A 14888-nucleotide genomic window follows, 5' to 3' on the forward strand; every position below is an offset into this window, starting at 1 on the left:
CTCAGGGGCTGGGGATTTAGCTCAGCGGCAAAGCGCCTGCCTGGCAAGCGCAAGGTCATGAGTTCGGTTCCCGGTACCGGAGAAAAACAAAAAACAAAAAACAAAAAAAACAACAACAAAAAAAGACAAAAGACTCTTCCCTGAATCTTTTATCCTTGTGTTTTTTTCTTAATGTATATATTACACTAAGTCTGTGATCTATTTAGAGTCAATTTTTGTATAAAGTGTGCTACCTGGGTTGAGGTACATTTTTCTTTTTTTACAGATGACCAATTTTGTTTAACATCATTTATTAAAAGTGACTATCTCCCACGCTCTATTGATTTGTATCTGCAATCTTGTCAAAAGTCAGCTGGACATATCTGTGTGAGTGTCTTTCCGGCTTCTCTCTCCTGATCTATGTGTGGCCCTCCCTCCGTTCCCATATAGTGCTCACTGCTGTGGCCACGTAGCAAGTCCTGAAGCTGGGAAGAGTGATTATTCCTATTTGTTGTTTTACAAAGATTGTTTTAGTGATTCTAGTTCCTTACTTTCCATATGAATTTTATTTTATTTTTTTTTTGTTTTGTTTTTTTTCTGGTTTTTCTCTGGTACCGGGAACCGAACTCACAACCTTGCGCTTGCCAGGCAGGCGCTTTTGCCGCTGAGCTAAATCCCCAGCCCCTCCATATGAATTTTAAAATAGCATCCTGTAAGGACTGTTTGATAACCAACTTTTACTTACCAATATAAGTGAGATAGTATGTGTGACTTTCCCATGACAATAATCACATTCTTCTGTTATACTTTTAAATTGTTCATAATATTCTCTTGTGTGGACATAGCCTCGTTTATCTGATTACCCTTCAGTTTTGAGTACTGATACTTAGGGGTTTTCCCCTTTCATTGAGAGTTAAACCCATGAATGCCAGTGCTTCATCACTAAGCTACATCCCCTGCTTTCTATTTTGAGATAGGGTCTCACTAATTTGCTCAGGCTGACCTCAAACTTGAGATCTCCCTGCCTCAACCTCCTAAGGAGCTAGGACTACAGACATGTGCCAGATTTTTCTTTTTGGATTATTTTTCTTCAATTACCTTTTTCCTGTTATAAACAATACTGTAATAAATATCTTAAGGCGCCATCTCTGAAAATATATTTGATGACTCCCTTAAAATTTCCTTGAATGAAATAGCTGATATCTTCTTGATTCTTCTGTTTTCTGATCCCTGATGGAGATCCAGTTCCCTGAACCAAAGCTGATATTTGGTCATTAGCTTGAACCTCGTTCTCCTTTTGACTTGCCCATCATCCCAGTTTGTTTCACCCATGGCAGATGAGCCATCCCAGCTCTCCACGAATCCGGTCTGACATCTTCTTTGAGGCTCACCCTGTAGTTCCTGGCTCCATGTCCTTTTACTAACTCCAGATGCACAACAGATGGGAAATGGATCCCACACCTCACTCTTTCTGGAAGATTTTCCCCTACCTCTTGCATTTGCCTAGTGATTTGGGGGCGGGCAGTGCTCTTCCTTTCTGGAAGCAGGGGGGCTGGAGGCCTCATGGATCTCTGCTGCAAAACTTCCACCTCCACTGTTGAGTAAAAGACCCCTCCCCACCCTGAGCAGTGTGTGACTATTTTAAGGAAATTTTTCAAGGGTTTCAAAGAGTAAGTAACAGGATAGTTTCCTGGGATGCTTGTTAAAATTCTTGAATATGTTTAAGGGATTTGCATTTTCAAAGAAAAATGTTTTTTGTTTGATGTTAAGAGAAGATGATTTTTTTTTCTTTCTTGTGACTTTAAATAATTTGCTTGGCTCTCTAGTGGAAAGACCACAACTCTTATGTTTTGGATATGGCATTTGTTAGAATCCTCAGTGGTTGACTATGGGGAGGATGTGTGTAAATGATTTTGAAATACATTTTCAAACAAATGGCCATCTGCAAGTTGTCATCTTAAAAATAGCATTTTGCTTGTATAGAGAAATTTCATTTGTTTGAAGGAAATAGTCACAAAAAATCAGAATTTTCAGTGCCAAATGATCTTTCACCACGAGCCAGTGTATACCTTTCAGAAGAAACGGAATCAGTCTTCCCCCTTGTGGATAATGAGGAAAGTACCTTATTTTCCCACCAAAAGTTATATGCAGGAGTTCTGAGGGAACCATAGAGAATGTGGTTATTGCCTCTCCAGTTAAAGGTAATAGGAGGTATATTTTATATAAAATTTATCTTAAGGTAACTAGACATAGCTTTGTAATAGGTGATTGACTTAATCACTGGTATTTAAAGACACTAAAATAAACAAAAAGAGTGCTGTTACATATGTGACATGTTATGTGTGTATTAGTTATAGATCATTGTTGTCTTGTGTGTCCCAGGCAGTTGGCACTTTCATCAAGTAAGTCATTCTTCATAAACTGAGAGGCCCAGGGCATACAAGGCAGTAGGGTAAGGTAAGGAGCTATGGGGACTCTTAGGGAGGTAATCATCATAATCACTGTCATTTTGGAGGAGGTTGCTATAGTTCAGGTGCTATTTTTATTGCTTATGATTATTCTTTAAATTAATTTCCTTAGTAAACTTCTGTTATTATCATCCCCATTTTCCAGCTGCAGAGACTCAGGCCAAGTGCCTTGCTCCTTGCCCCAAGGCACCAAGCTGGGAACTGGTCCATCTGGGTTGCAAAGGAAGGACTGCCTGACTCCAAAGCCTGATACCCAGGTCAAGGGCTAGAGACAGACTCACTGTGATGGGGCACAGGAAAGCTCCAGCGGAGCTCTGGTGCAGGAGGAACAGGGGGCTCCTGTCCTCATGGAGTTACGGTCGTTCTTTCTGTAATAGTCAGAGAGAAGGAGGCAGAAGTACTCAGAGCATCTGTTATGGGCTAAATTATGTACCCTCACCCCAGTTTCTCTGTTGAAGGCCTAACCTTAGTGACCTGAGTGTGACTGTATCTGCAGGCAGAGTCTTTGAAGTAACTAAGTTAAAATGAGTCATTAGGGAGAGGGCAGTGAGAAATGGTGTGCAGGCTGCTTCCCCAGGGTCCTCCCGGCCCTCCAGCCCATGGGGATGGGTGACCGGCCGGAGGGTGGGCTTCACCTCTGCCCCGCAGGCTCTCAGTCCCTCGCTGTGACTGCGCACTGCTGGGCCCAGGTCTGAAGCACAGAGGGCCGCTCCCCAACCCCACCTTGAGGACCTCACAGCGGCCATGTCCTTGGAGCCTGAATCCTCAGGCTGCAGTATCTCCCAGCCCAACTCTGCCGGCCTAGTGGAAGCCCCTGCCAGCCATGGGGGGCATGGTGCCTCTCAGCAGCTCAGCATGGCATGGTGAGGAGAATGGCGGCCTCCCAGTGGTCACCGCCACCCAGAGGGCCTTACAGCCAGGGCTGGTCCTGAGAAGGCAGGTCTCAAAGCTTGGCCACCTCCAGCCATAATGCCATGCAGACCTGGGTCCTGGGGTGACTGCTGTGCCCCAGCTGGAGGAGACGCACCTCCTAGCCACCAAGATGAATAAAGACCTCACCCACCCTACAAGGTAAAGGAACCCAGGAGGGGAAAGACAGAAAGGGAAGTACCATTCCCCACTGGGCTAACGAAATGCCCAGCACCCATTGGGAAGATTCATTGGCCATTTTCATATACAGTATACAAGGCTCTCAATGTTCCTCCCAACCTTTTAACAGAAAACTTGCTGCAAGTGGACAATATAGATGTAAAGGGATGGCTGACGTATGATCAAAGTAGTTAGAAAAATCACGTCTTGGAAATGCCTATTTTTTTTAAAACAATGACAGAAAAGAAACATCTGGAAGTGACTTTTTGAAATGGAGTTCATTAGACCATCCGGAGAAGCGACACTAGGAATGATACCTGGCCACATTTGTTCTGGGAGTTACAGGACACGGAGCAGAAGACAGTGAGAGGAGAAGAGGGTATAGTACCAGACTGGTTATGTAGAAGACGTGGTTCCTATTGTAACTATTATTTTGTGTGTGCATTTTAGTCCTCATTTCTATCTCTATCTCTGTCTGTATCTCATCTGTAGCTATATATAAAACTGACAGTGCTAAGTACTTTACTGCAATATCAGATCTTTTGAGATATTCTCAAGTACCTGATACATGTTAAAAAGAAGTAGTAAAATAACACATTTTGTAAATTTCTTATTAGAATGCACATGAAGTGTTATGGGGGGGTAGGCAAACCCACTTGAGAGTCATATACATTGTTTATATGGCGGTTCTCCACTGCTGTATTAGTACACTTACAGCGAGGTGAGTTACCATTGTCCCTTATGTCTGGCATTTTGTTTTACTTTACTGTGTATAGAGAGTATGAAAAGGACAGATGAGACCTTTTACAACATCCAGTCTTCGTACATGTTAAAGAAGTTGCCAGTTTTGATGAAAGCAGAGTTAGTAAACTCATAAATTTTGTATTACAATTCCTAGGAAAGATTGTCTTCGGTAAGCTTGAGTATTTTAGCCCACTGGATTAGTGGAGAATGGAAGGGTTCTAGACTAGAATGTTCATATATTCAAGACACTTTCAACCACTGTTCCATGTGTGCAGTTTAATCAGGACTGCTGTGTATATATGAGACAAACTGAGTCCTTACTTGAAATATCTAGTTTTATCTAGATGTTTAGAAGTGCTCAGCGTATTAAGTGTAGAGGTAGTAAAATATCTTTTTCTAAATTCATACGAAATGTTGCCTTTTGGGAATGGAATGGCTAAACCACCTCTTGAGCAAAGTGATGTTGCCTGTACTTGTTCAGTGGTTTGGGGAAGGTGGGAGGGAAGCAATTGCAAAAGGTATTATGGTAGTGCACTTGTACCTGGGTATTTTGAGACATCCTTTTTGTGTATGTTGTGTGGATTTTGTTTTGCTGTGTATATAGTGTCTAGAATGGTCAAGTAAGTCCAAATTTTGTGACATCTAGTCCCTAAAAGTTAAAGGTTGTCAGTGTATGACAAAGTAGTAAAATGAGCACATTTTGTACACTTTGTGTTGAAATATGCAAAAGAGCTTCTCCTCTGTAAATGAATTTTGGATTCAGCCATCTCTAACATTACATATGCCTGTACTTGTTCACTGGGTTGAAGCAGAAAGAAGAAAATGGGGTCAAACTGTCATATTTAGAAGATACCTCAGATTACAACTATTGCTATATGTGCAGTTTTATTTATCAGTACTGTACAGTAGCAGACAAGTTCTTACATAAAAAATCTTATTCTAGATATGTAGAAGTGCTTGATATATTTAAAAGTAGAAGTAGTAGAGTAACACTTTGTAAATAGCTTTTATAAACTGATAGGAAATGCTACGTTTGCAAATAGAATGTTTAAATCACCTCTGAGCTGTACTGTCTGTACTTGCTCCCTGGCTTGAGGGAGGTGGGAGGAAAGAAATGGTGAAAGGTGTTTTGTTAAGTGTATGGTAGAAAATTTCAGCTTATCCATTGCTCTTATGTTACCTGCATTTCACTTAACTTTGCTACACTGTATTTATAGTGTATATACTTGACATGTGGGTCTTAATTTTATATCTAGTCTCTAGATATTAAAGAGGTTGCCAATGTACGACAAAAGTAGAGTTAGTAAACTAACACACTTTGTACACTTCGTGTTAAAATTCACAGAAAGGCTGACTTCTGAAAAGGATTTTTGGAAGTATAATTATAAAATCATATTGGAGAGACACATGTGCCTTTATCACATGTGACAAGGAAAGAAGAAACTGGAAGAAATGAAGCATTCTAAGCCAGAATGTTCCAACTTAGAAGACGCTTTTAGATATAACCATTGCTGCATCTGTGCAGTTTATTCAACATTACTGTATATAGTGGACAAATTTGAGTTCATATTTGAAACATCTAGTCTTTCTAGATGTCTAGAAGTGTACAAAGTAGAGGCAGTAAGCAACATATTTTGTAGATAGCCTTTTTGTTAAAATTAATGAAATAATGCCTTTAGGACATGGAATGATCAAACCACTGATCTGAGCAGCAGACATATTTGTGCTAGTTCAGAGAGGGAGGAGAAAAAGCAAGCACAACGGGCTCTAAATCCATGTGGTTTAGGTGAAGTGAGATTGAGCATGGTCCCTTCTGCATTTTGTTTTACTTTCCTGTGTATACAGTTACATACAAAGGACAAAGGAGTCCTAGTTTGCATCTACTCTTTTTAGATGTTAAAAAAGTTGCCAGTGTATGACAGAAGTAGTAAACTAACATACAGAGTATACTTCGTGTCAAAATTCATTAGAAAGAATGTTCTTAAAACCACTTAGGAAGTGACATTGTTAAAATCCTCTCTAAGTATGACATACGTGCATATCTGTCCCCTGGGTTAAAAAAAGATGGAAAGGGGAAAGGACTCTTGACCAGACTGTTCCTATTTGGACGACATCTTAAAATTATAACCTTTGTTATGTATATGAGTGCAATTTACTCAATGCCACTATGCATATGAGATATTTAAGTTCCCATTGGAAACATCTAGTCTTTCTAGATGTTTAAATTCACACATGTAGAAGTCAAGTGCTAATATAACGCACTTGAAGTATTTTTTGTTACTTTAAGGAATGTTGCATTTTGGTCATGGAATTGTCAAACTTCATGTCTTGGAGAGCATGCTGGCTGTTCATGGGGTACGGGAGGGGAAGTGTGCAGACAGGGAGGTTAAGTGAGTTCAGTCTTGCCATTGTCCTACGCGTACATTTTAGTTACTATGGCTGGGTTTCAAAGAATAAGTCTTACTGCCCAAATTATGTTAGAAGTAGCAAAATAATCCCTATATAAAAGTATTTTTATTAGCCTTTAGGATGAACTGTCCTCTAGAACTGACCTTTGTTAAAGCCATCTGTTGGAAGTAGATGGTCTTGAATTTAGTCCCTGACATGGTGAAGAGGGAAAAGGCTGGGCGAGGGTGTAAGACCTCTTTACTGGTTTCTCCATCTCTGGGAGATGATTTTAGATTATAACCATAGGCCTGTATGTACATTTTTGGTAAAGTACTTGCGCTTATTATGCACAAAGTTCATATTCTATTGCACAACATCTAAGCTTTATAGATGTCCTGAGGCGACAGTGCATGATAAAATCTAGAGGGAGTGAGTTAGGCAACATTGAAATAACTAATTTTATAATTGATAGAAAAGATGCATCTCAGGCTTGGAATTGTTGCAACAGCCCCGGGCAATATATATCAGGACTTGGCATTAGGCAGCAGGGGAGGAGCAGAAATAAACACACAAGGAGAGGCGTGTGCCAAGTGTCCAGGTTTACATTTTGGTGAGAGGAATAGTGCGTCTTCTAGCCCTACTGTAGAAATACATTACTAATTCAGTGGAAACATGCCTTCTTGCTAATATCTTAATAGTGGAGCCTTGATAACTCTCAGGCACACGGCTTTGTGTACTCTGTTGCTTTGTGTCTCATGTTAAATTGAGCACTAAGGAAATGCAGTATTGTATTGTAACTTTGCCAATACTTCTATTTAGAGGCCTATTGCCATTTTTATCTTCAGTGGAATTTTTGTTGCCAAGAAAGGCAGGTTTACGATCTTTTTCTAACAGATTGAGTTGGTGTAGTACGTTCTCGGTTATCAAAAATACTCTTGTACTTTGCGATTTTGAATTGTTGAATATTCATAATATGTGGAAAAGCATGACACACTCTGTACAAACTCAGTCACACAAAATGGCATGTCGTGTATGTACACACGGGACCTAGAAAAACACATCCAGGTAAGCTGCTCGTGACTGTGGATGGCTCTGTTCTCTGTTTCTTGTGTTTTTGTTTCCTGCAATGCACATATTAACTTAAAAAATAAAGATTATTTTAAAAACTAAAACAGAGTTACTAGGGTGGGCACTAATCCAATATAGCTATTAGGTATCTTTATAGGCAGCAGAAATTTAGATACACAGAGGAATACCATGTAGACACAGGAAGAAGACAGCCATGTGCAAAACAAGGAGAAAGGCTTTGGGAGAAACCAGCCCCTCCTACACATTGATTTTGGACTTCTAGCCTCCGGAAAGATGAGAAAATACATTCCTGTTGTTTAAGGCACCCAGGCTGTGGCACTCTGTGTGCAGCCCAAGCACACAAACCCAGCACCGCGGCCCTTTGGAAGTCTGTTGGCTGACTTGATGGCTTCCCTGGGCGGGGTGCCGGCTGCCACATAAGAAGGTACGGGCAGGGAAAATGGCAGGTGTGGGGGGCACAGTAACTTCAGGGTAGCTGGGGAGAAAGGCGTTAAACTGGGAAATACCTCAAATGCCAGGCCAGAGACTGTGGATTCTTCTTCAAAGGCAAGAGAAAGCCACCAAAGGTTCTGAGCGAGGAAGCCGTGAAATCAAATCGGAATTGTGATGCCTGGAAACAGGTTAGGCTGGAAGAGTGAAGTGAGGACCAGCTAAGAGAGGCAGCACCATCCAGGGTCAGTCACACGGGTCGGGATGGGAGTGGCAGGGCAGTGGACCCCTGAGAACAAAGGTGACACAGAGTCCATGCACAAGGGATCCCGATGACACTGATAGGTGAGCAATGTGGTGACCAGAGGCTGGGGAAGGAGATAAGGATCGGAGGAAGCAAGGCTTGGTAAGAAGCAGTAAAATACCAAAGTGGCATTAGTGTCTCTATACGACTACTGTCTGCAAAGCCATGTTTGACTTGTCAGCATTGAAAATTAGACATTATTTTTACAGTTAAAACTTGTCCTTCTTAAATGTCTTATCCAAATTGATCAAGAGGGCTGGGAGCAGTTCATCTGGTAGTCTGGCAGAAGGGAAAAAGTAAACACATCATCCATCAATCCTTTCAGGAAGAAATGAAAGATATTACAGGCACCGGGTTATTTTTATACCCTTACAAACCTACAGAAATCTCGGCACAGTCCTGTTCTGGGATGATTTAGAATTGAAACTTTACTGAAGCTTTTCCCTTGACAACAATAGAACATGAGAAAATCCTGGGACAAAGGGAGAAGCCAGAAGCACAGAGAGAAAGGAGAGTGTCCCCAAATGGCGAAAGGAGAGCTCTGCCTTTGAAAGACCCCAGTGTGAATGACTCATGACTGAGAGCCCCTAATTTTCCCCATCAGGACAACTTTAAAAACCCTGCCATCCGCTTCTGGGTGACAACGTGTCACCAGGGAGAAGAAGGAAAGCGAAGGGTTTGCGGTATTTGGCCTCCACAATAAAACCAAGTTGCAGTTGACGTCTCACCGAACATGAGGTCTGTGCACACAAGTGCGATGGTGTCAGTGGGGGCCCCATGTGGGCTTCTATGCTGTTATGGTTTGTGTCTGTGTGTCCCCCCAAAGCCTCATGCAGCCATGGGGCAGGCTTTTAGAGTTTAAATATGGGTGTGAGAGCTGCACCCGCCCTGGAGTGCATAGTTTGCATATGTAAGGGAGAGGAAAAGAGTGCTTGAGGCCATTCCTCCCCCATTCCTCGCTGGTGTGTGCTTGTTGCTTTTGCTGTGTTCTGCCGCCATGAGCTGTAGCCCTCTGCCATGCGCCAGTCTGCCTTGTAATCTGCCAAGTATGGACTGAAACCTCCACAAACTGTAAGCGAAATAAACCTTTCCTTCCTTCATTTTGGGTGTCAGGTATTTTGTCCCAGCAAGGAGAAAAAAAGTAACTGAGACATATGCTCTGGTCCTTTTCCAGGCACCATTCCTGCAACAACCACTGGGGTGTAGAGTCAGGCTGGCTGCAGGCAGCCCTCTGCCTCCTGCAGACAACCTTCCTTGACCTCTGCAGCCTTCCCAAGTCTCTGCCTTCTCAGACTATAAGCTGCACTCAACACTGTGGGGACCATGTGTGCCTGGAGAGCTTGGCCAGTGGGAATTTTAAGCATCCTGTCTGTACTGTCCTCACCCGGGCCTGCCAGGGCAAGCCAAGTGGCCCCCATCCCACGGATGAGGTATGAGGCCTAGGCATAGGCATAGCCATCTTGTGTCCTTCCCCGCCCATGCAATCTGTCTAGGCAGAAAGCATGTTCCTGCTGCAGAGTGAGGACTAGAAACACGGGCTGTGTTGTCAGAGGGACCTGGACATGTTCTCAGTCAAATGACTTTGACCACTGCATCTCTTGATGGCGTGGGGGTTGTGAGGTTGTGTGTGAGGACACATTTAAAGTGTTTACTTGGCACACTCAGAGCTTGGTGCTGAGGCCTGGCTTCACCACTCTACAGCCCTGAACAAGTCATTCCACACCCCTGGCCCTGATCAGACCCAGTCCATCGTCCACAGGTGTGAGGTCTGGGGAGGATTCAGGCTATGGAAGGCCAGTGACTCATGAACCAGCACAAATGAAAAAAAATTCATAGATTTGATTTTACAAAAATTTAAAACTTGTTTCCTCGAAAGATTTTGTTAATGAAATAAACAATGAAGGCACAGCTAAGGAGAAAATATTCACAATACATTTTTCTTTTATATTTTTTATTAGTACATGTTTGTAATACCTAATGAACACATTCACGGTGGGAATCGGTACATATACCTGTACATATTGCATCTTAATCCTTTTAACTTCTCCTTTTCCTCTCCTCCTTCCACTTTCCCTCCATCCCTAGGTCCCTTTTTCATCTGGAAAAGTTCTGTTCCTTATCCAGTATATACAAAGGGCTCTTACAACAGAATAAGAAGACGAATATATATGTATATGTGTGTATATATATATATATATATATATATATGGCAAAATGAAGACACTAACATGGATCTAATGTAGACATGGACAAGTGATTATGCTAGAAGTCAGTCCCCACTTCTCTTTCTCTTTCTTTCTCTCTCTCTCTCTCTCTCTCTCTCTCTCTCTCTCACACACACACACACACATACACACACACACACACTTCCCCCAAAGGGTTCAATTACACACAGAAATGTAGCAGTGGCAAAAGGATGCTCTGAAAGAAACCTTATCTTCTTATCTTTCTGATCAAAGGATCTAGGACAGGAGAATCCTGATGAACACAGAATGCGGGAGAAACCCAGAGAGGTAGGCAGCCAGAAAAGCAGGCCCCTTCTTGTATGAATAAATGTACATGAGACTCAGCCTAACCCTTGAGCTGTGCATGAATCGGGCAAACCCAAACCAGCAAAACAAAGCACCAAAAACCAAAGTGAAATTTAAACCATGTGCATATGTTTTTAAAATATAATTGCTAAATAATGTATGCTCAAGACAAACCTAAATCAGCATCAAGACTTTGAGAACTGAACTCACATTTGAACTACTATATATAGAAGGCAATATAGAAATTGCAGCTTGAATGTAACTAAATTGATTACTTGCTAAAATAAAAATATCAATGTATTCCAGAAGATTATGTATAGAACCCAAAGTCTAAAACAACATGACATTCTCAACCTTTGGGGTAATTCAAAATTACCCAGTATGCAAAGAACTAAAAAATATGGTCAATTCTCAAAGGGGAAAAAAACTAGTTGCTACTCCCAAGGTGGCTTAAGTGTTGGAATTATCAAACAAAAATTCAAAGAAGCTGTTGTAATATGCTCCATCAGGCTAAGAAAAGCACATTTGGAGTAAGTAAGAAGACAGTTCTCAGTAGATGAATAGGAGCTATAAAAATAACCAAATGGAAATATTAGGCTGAAAAATATAAATTCCTAAAGTAAGAATATCACTGGATGATCTCAACAGCAGAATGGTGATGACAAGAGGAAATATCTGTACATTTAAAGGTAGATTAATAGAAATTATATAATCACAAGAACAGAAAAGAAAGACCAAGAGAAAAATTAAATGTGGCCTCAAGGACCTATGGGCAAACACAAAAATATAACATGCATGTCACATAAGTCCTGGAATGAGAGAAGAAATAGAGAGAGAAAAATACATGACAAAAAAGATCTAAATCTTCTCAAATTTGGCAAAAGAAGTAAAATGACGGAGGCCTCTTAAGCCCCCAAAAGGATAATGTGAAAGAAAACCATGCCAGTCACATTCTAAACTGGTGAAAAGAAAGATAAATCTTGAAAACATCTAGAGAAAAATGAATGTTGTAATATATCCATGCTACTCAGTAAAGAGGAATAAACTATTGATTCATGCAACAACATAGATTAATATCAGTGGTATCATGCTGAATAAGAGAAACCAAATAAAATATGTATTTTGACTCCATTTATATAAAATTGTAGAAAATGTAAAATAATACAGAGGGACAGAATGCAGATCAGTGGTAGTCCAGGGATGGGAAGGCAAGGAAGCTGGATTATAAAAGCCCTTGGGGAAATTTTAGGGGTTGCTAGAAATGTTTATCTTGAATATGGTAATAGTTTTGTGCATGTATCAATATGTGAAAGCTGATCAAATTTAAATTTTGAACATATGTAGTTTATTATATTTTAATTATAACAAGTTATTAAAATGGGCAAGAAATCTGAGCACTTAACAAATGAAATTATGTAAATTGGCAGTATGCACAGGGAAGGATGTTCAACTTCTTTACTCATCAGGAAAAAACAATTAAAATCACAATGGTGTACCACTGTATAGCCGCTAGGATGGCAAACATTACAAAGTGATGATGAGAGTGTAAAGAAATCAGAACCTTTATACAGTGCTATTGGGACTGTAAAAATAGTACATCCATTTTGGAAATTAAGCAGTTTCTTAGTTAGATAGATACTTACTATGTGATCAAGCTACTCAAATCCTAGCTATTTTTCCAGGAGCAATGAAAACTATACTCATACAAAGTCTTGTGCATACTATTCATAGCAGCATTATTGTTCATGGGAACAACTGAAGTCTGTCTGCACAGAGGAATGGATAAACAAACTTATGCCACATAACGGCATACGACTCATGTATAAAAGAGAGCAAACAGCATGCCACAGCAAGGGTCACTCTTAAAACATAGTGCTGAATTTAAAAGGTTAGTATGCACCAAAGACTATTGTGTTATTCCACTTATTCTAGAGCAGGAAAAATGGATCTATATTGCTTGGGACTGGGAAGAAATACCTCTTTGCAAGTAATGACATTAATTATATGGGCATATAGATTTATGAAGAGGATACTTTTTGCTTTATGTAAATGAGCCCTAAATAAAGTTGATCTATAATATGGTAGGTAACTACACAAGCTGAATTACATACATATAAAGTTAAAGAGGTAAAAGCAACATGGTATCGGTACCAAGAGAGACAGAGAGAGGGATAGCAAATAGATTCTAGAAACTGATGAGTTTATAATAGCTTAAGAATTTGGAAAGTGGTTATTGTGGTATTCCAAATCATGTGGTTGGGGGAGAAATAAGTTATTTGTAAATGCTATTGAGTCAACTGAACATTTAAAATGCAAAAAAGAAGCCTAATCTACACTTATAAAAGTAAATTCCATGTGGCTTTAAAAGTCTATAAAAAAGGAAAGTCAGCTTAAATGGCCTAGCATTAGAAGGAAATCTGTGAGCATGGAGTAGCGAGATGGTGAGGGAGTCCCCCTGGGTCACACTTTGCAGGGAAACCAGCTGGGGGAAGGTTGAGGTCCTCTGTGGTACATGGGGGCTGTCCTGCTTCAACCCTAGTGCTAGAGAGGGATCTGAAGCTTTTCCCAACCTGGTGCTGAGGCTCAACTCCCCCAGTCTATGAAATGGCACAGGATCGGCACACTCCTGACTTAAAAGCTTGCAGTAAGGACCTCGTGATGCTATGTGGGAAGGGAGGTGACCCTTAGGGGGTGTCACAGGGCTGTCCCCTTCCTCTAAGGAGGAGACCAGGCCTGGGCCAGGAGCAGCAGTTGTACCTCTGTGCGAGGAAGAGAGAATTCCACATGTAATCAGTCCTTCCAAGAGTGTGTCACTTCACAAGTAACATGGCAGGAACCAGAGAAGCAGCTGAAATCGATTGACAAGCCCAGACAGCCAGCTCTTGGCTGCAACCCTGAGGACACGAAGAGGTTTAGTGGTAGACAACTCACTCCAGCTCCTGTGCCTTAGTGGAACAGACCCTTGGGTCCCCTCGCCCTCCACTGGAAACTCTGGGTCACTCTGAGGTGTCCCAGCAAAAGTCTGCAGTAGGCTCACTGCTCTCAGTTACAAAAAGCTGATCTGATTACAAAAGATGCTCAAATTCTATTTGTTTCCCTGATTCACTTGGGGAGATTTGGATAAATCTGAATTAAGAGGCATGTGATGGTCCCAGGTGCTGGATGCTTTGGTAGGAATCTCCATGGTAACAGAATCATCTGGCTCTCTTGCATGGCACCAGGTCTCTAGTGGAATCTTCTCCCAAAAGGGAGAGGGGTTTGCCAGATGAAGAGGAGACCAGGAGGAGCAGGAAGGGAGGGGGAAGGGGTGGAAGAAGAGAAGGAGGAGGCGGCCAGCGAGGGAGGCTTTGTCCTTCAGGCCTGAGTTTGAAGATTAAGCTTAATCGCATCAGGACTCAGGGACACTGCTGACTTCAACTCGGGACACTCAAGGCGGTGTGTGCTGAAAATGGCCACAGAATTATACCCCGAGTAGATGCCCTCTATCCTGCAGCTCACTCTGCTGTTAAGATAGCTCTTCTGCTTTCTCTGCATTTGCCGCATTTTAAATAAACTTTTGCTTTGTACCACATCAGTCTTGACTCCCCCATTTGTGCTAAGAGCCCTACTTCCGCATTCTTCATCTGCATGAGGGCAGAGACCTGAAGAGAGGCAGAGGGTCATTATGGGGGGCCCCAGCACCCCCCAGATACACCCTGCTGGATGCACTGTTCCTTCCTGAGACTCCAAGGGAGAATCCATTCTGTGTCTCCCTCCTGGCTGCTGGCGATGGCTAGTAATCTTTGGCAATCTCTGGCCCATGTCACTTCAGTCTGCGCAGAAATTGCCACACGGCCTTTTCCCTGTGTCTGTGTCCAAACTTCCCCC

The 14888-nt window shown here is 41.7% G+C and overlaps 1 protein-coding gene across 1 annotated transcript in view; it reads left to right on the plus strand.

Annotated features, from left to right (window-relative positions):
- Slc25a48 (solute carrier family 25, member 48) overlaps positions 1-14888 on the plus strand; it is a 164815-nt gene that overhangs the window by 100516 nt on the left and 49411 nt on the right. The window lies entirely within an intron of this gene.

The sequence above is a fragment of the Chinchilla lanigera genome, unplaced genomic scaffold (assembly GCF_000276665.1).
Source record: "Chinchilla lanigera isolate Chin_1 unplaced genomic scaffold, ChiLan1.0 scaffold00007, whole genome shotgun sequence".
NCBI classification, from domain to species: Eukaryota; Metazoa; Chordata; class Mammalia; order Rodentia; family Chinchillidae; genus Chinchilla; species Chinchilla lanigera.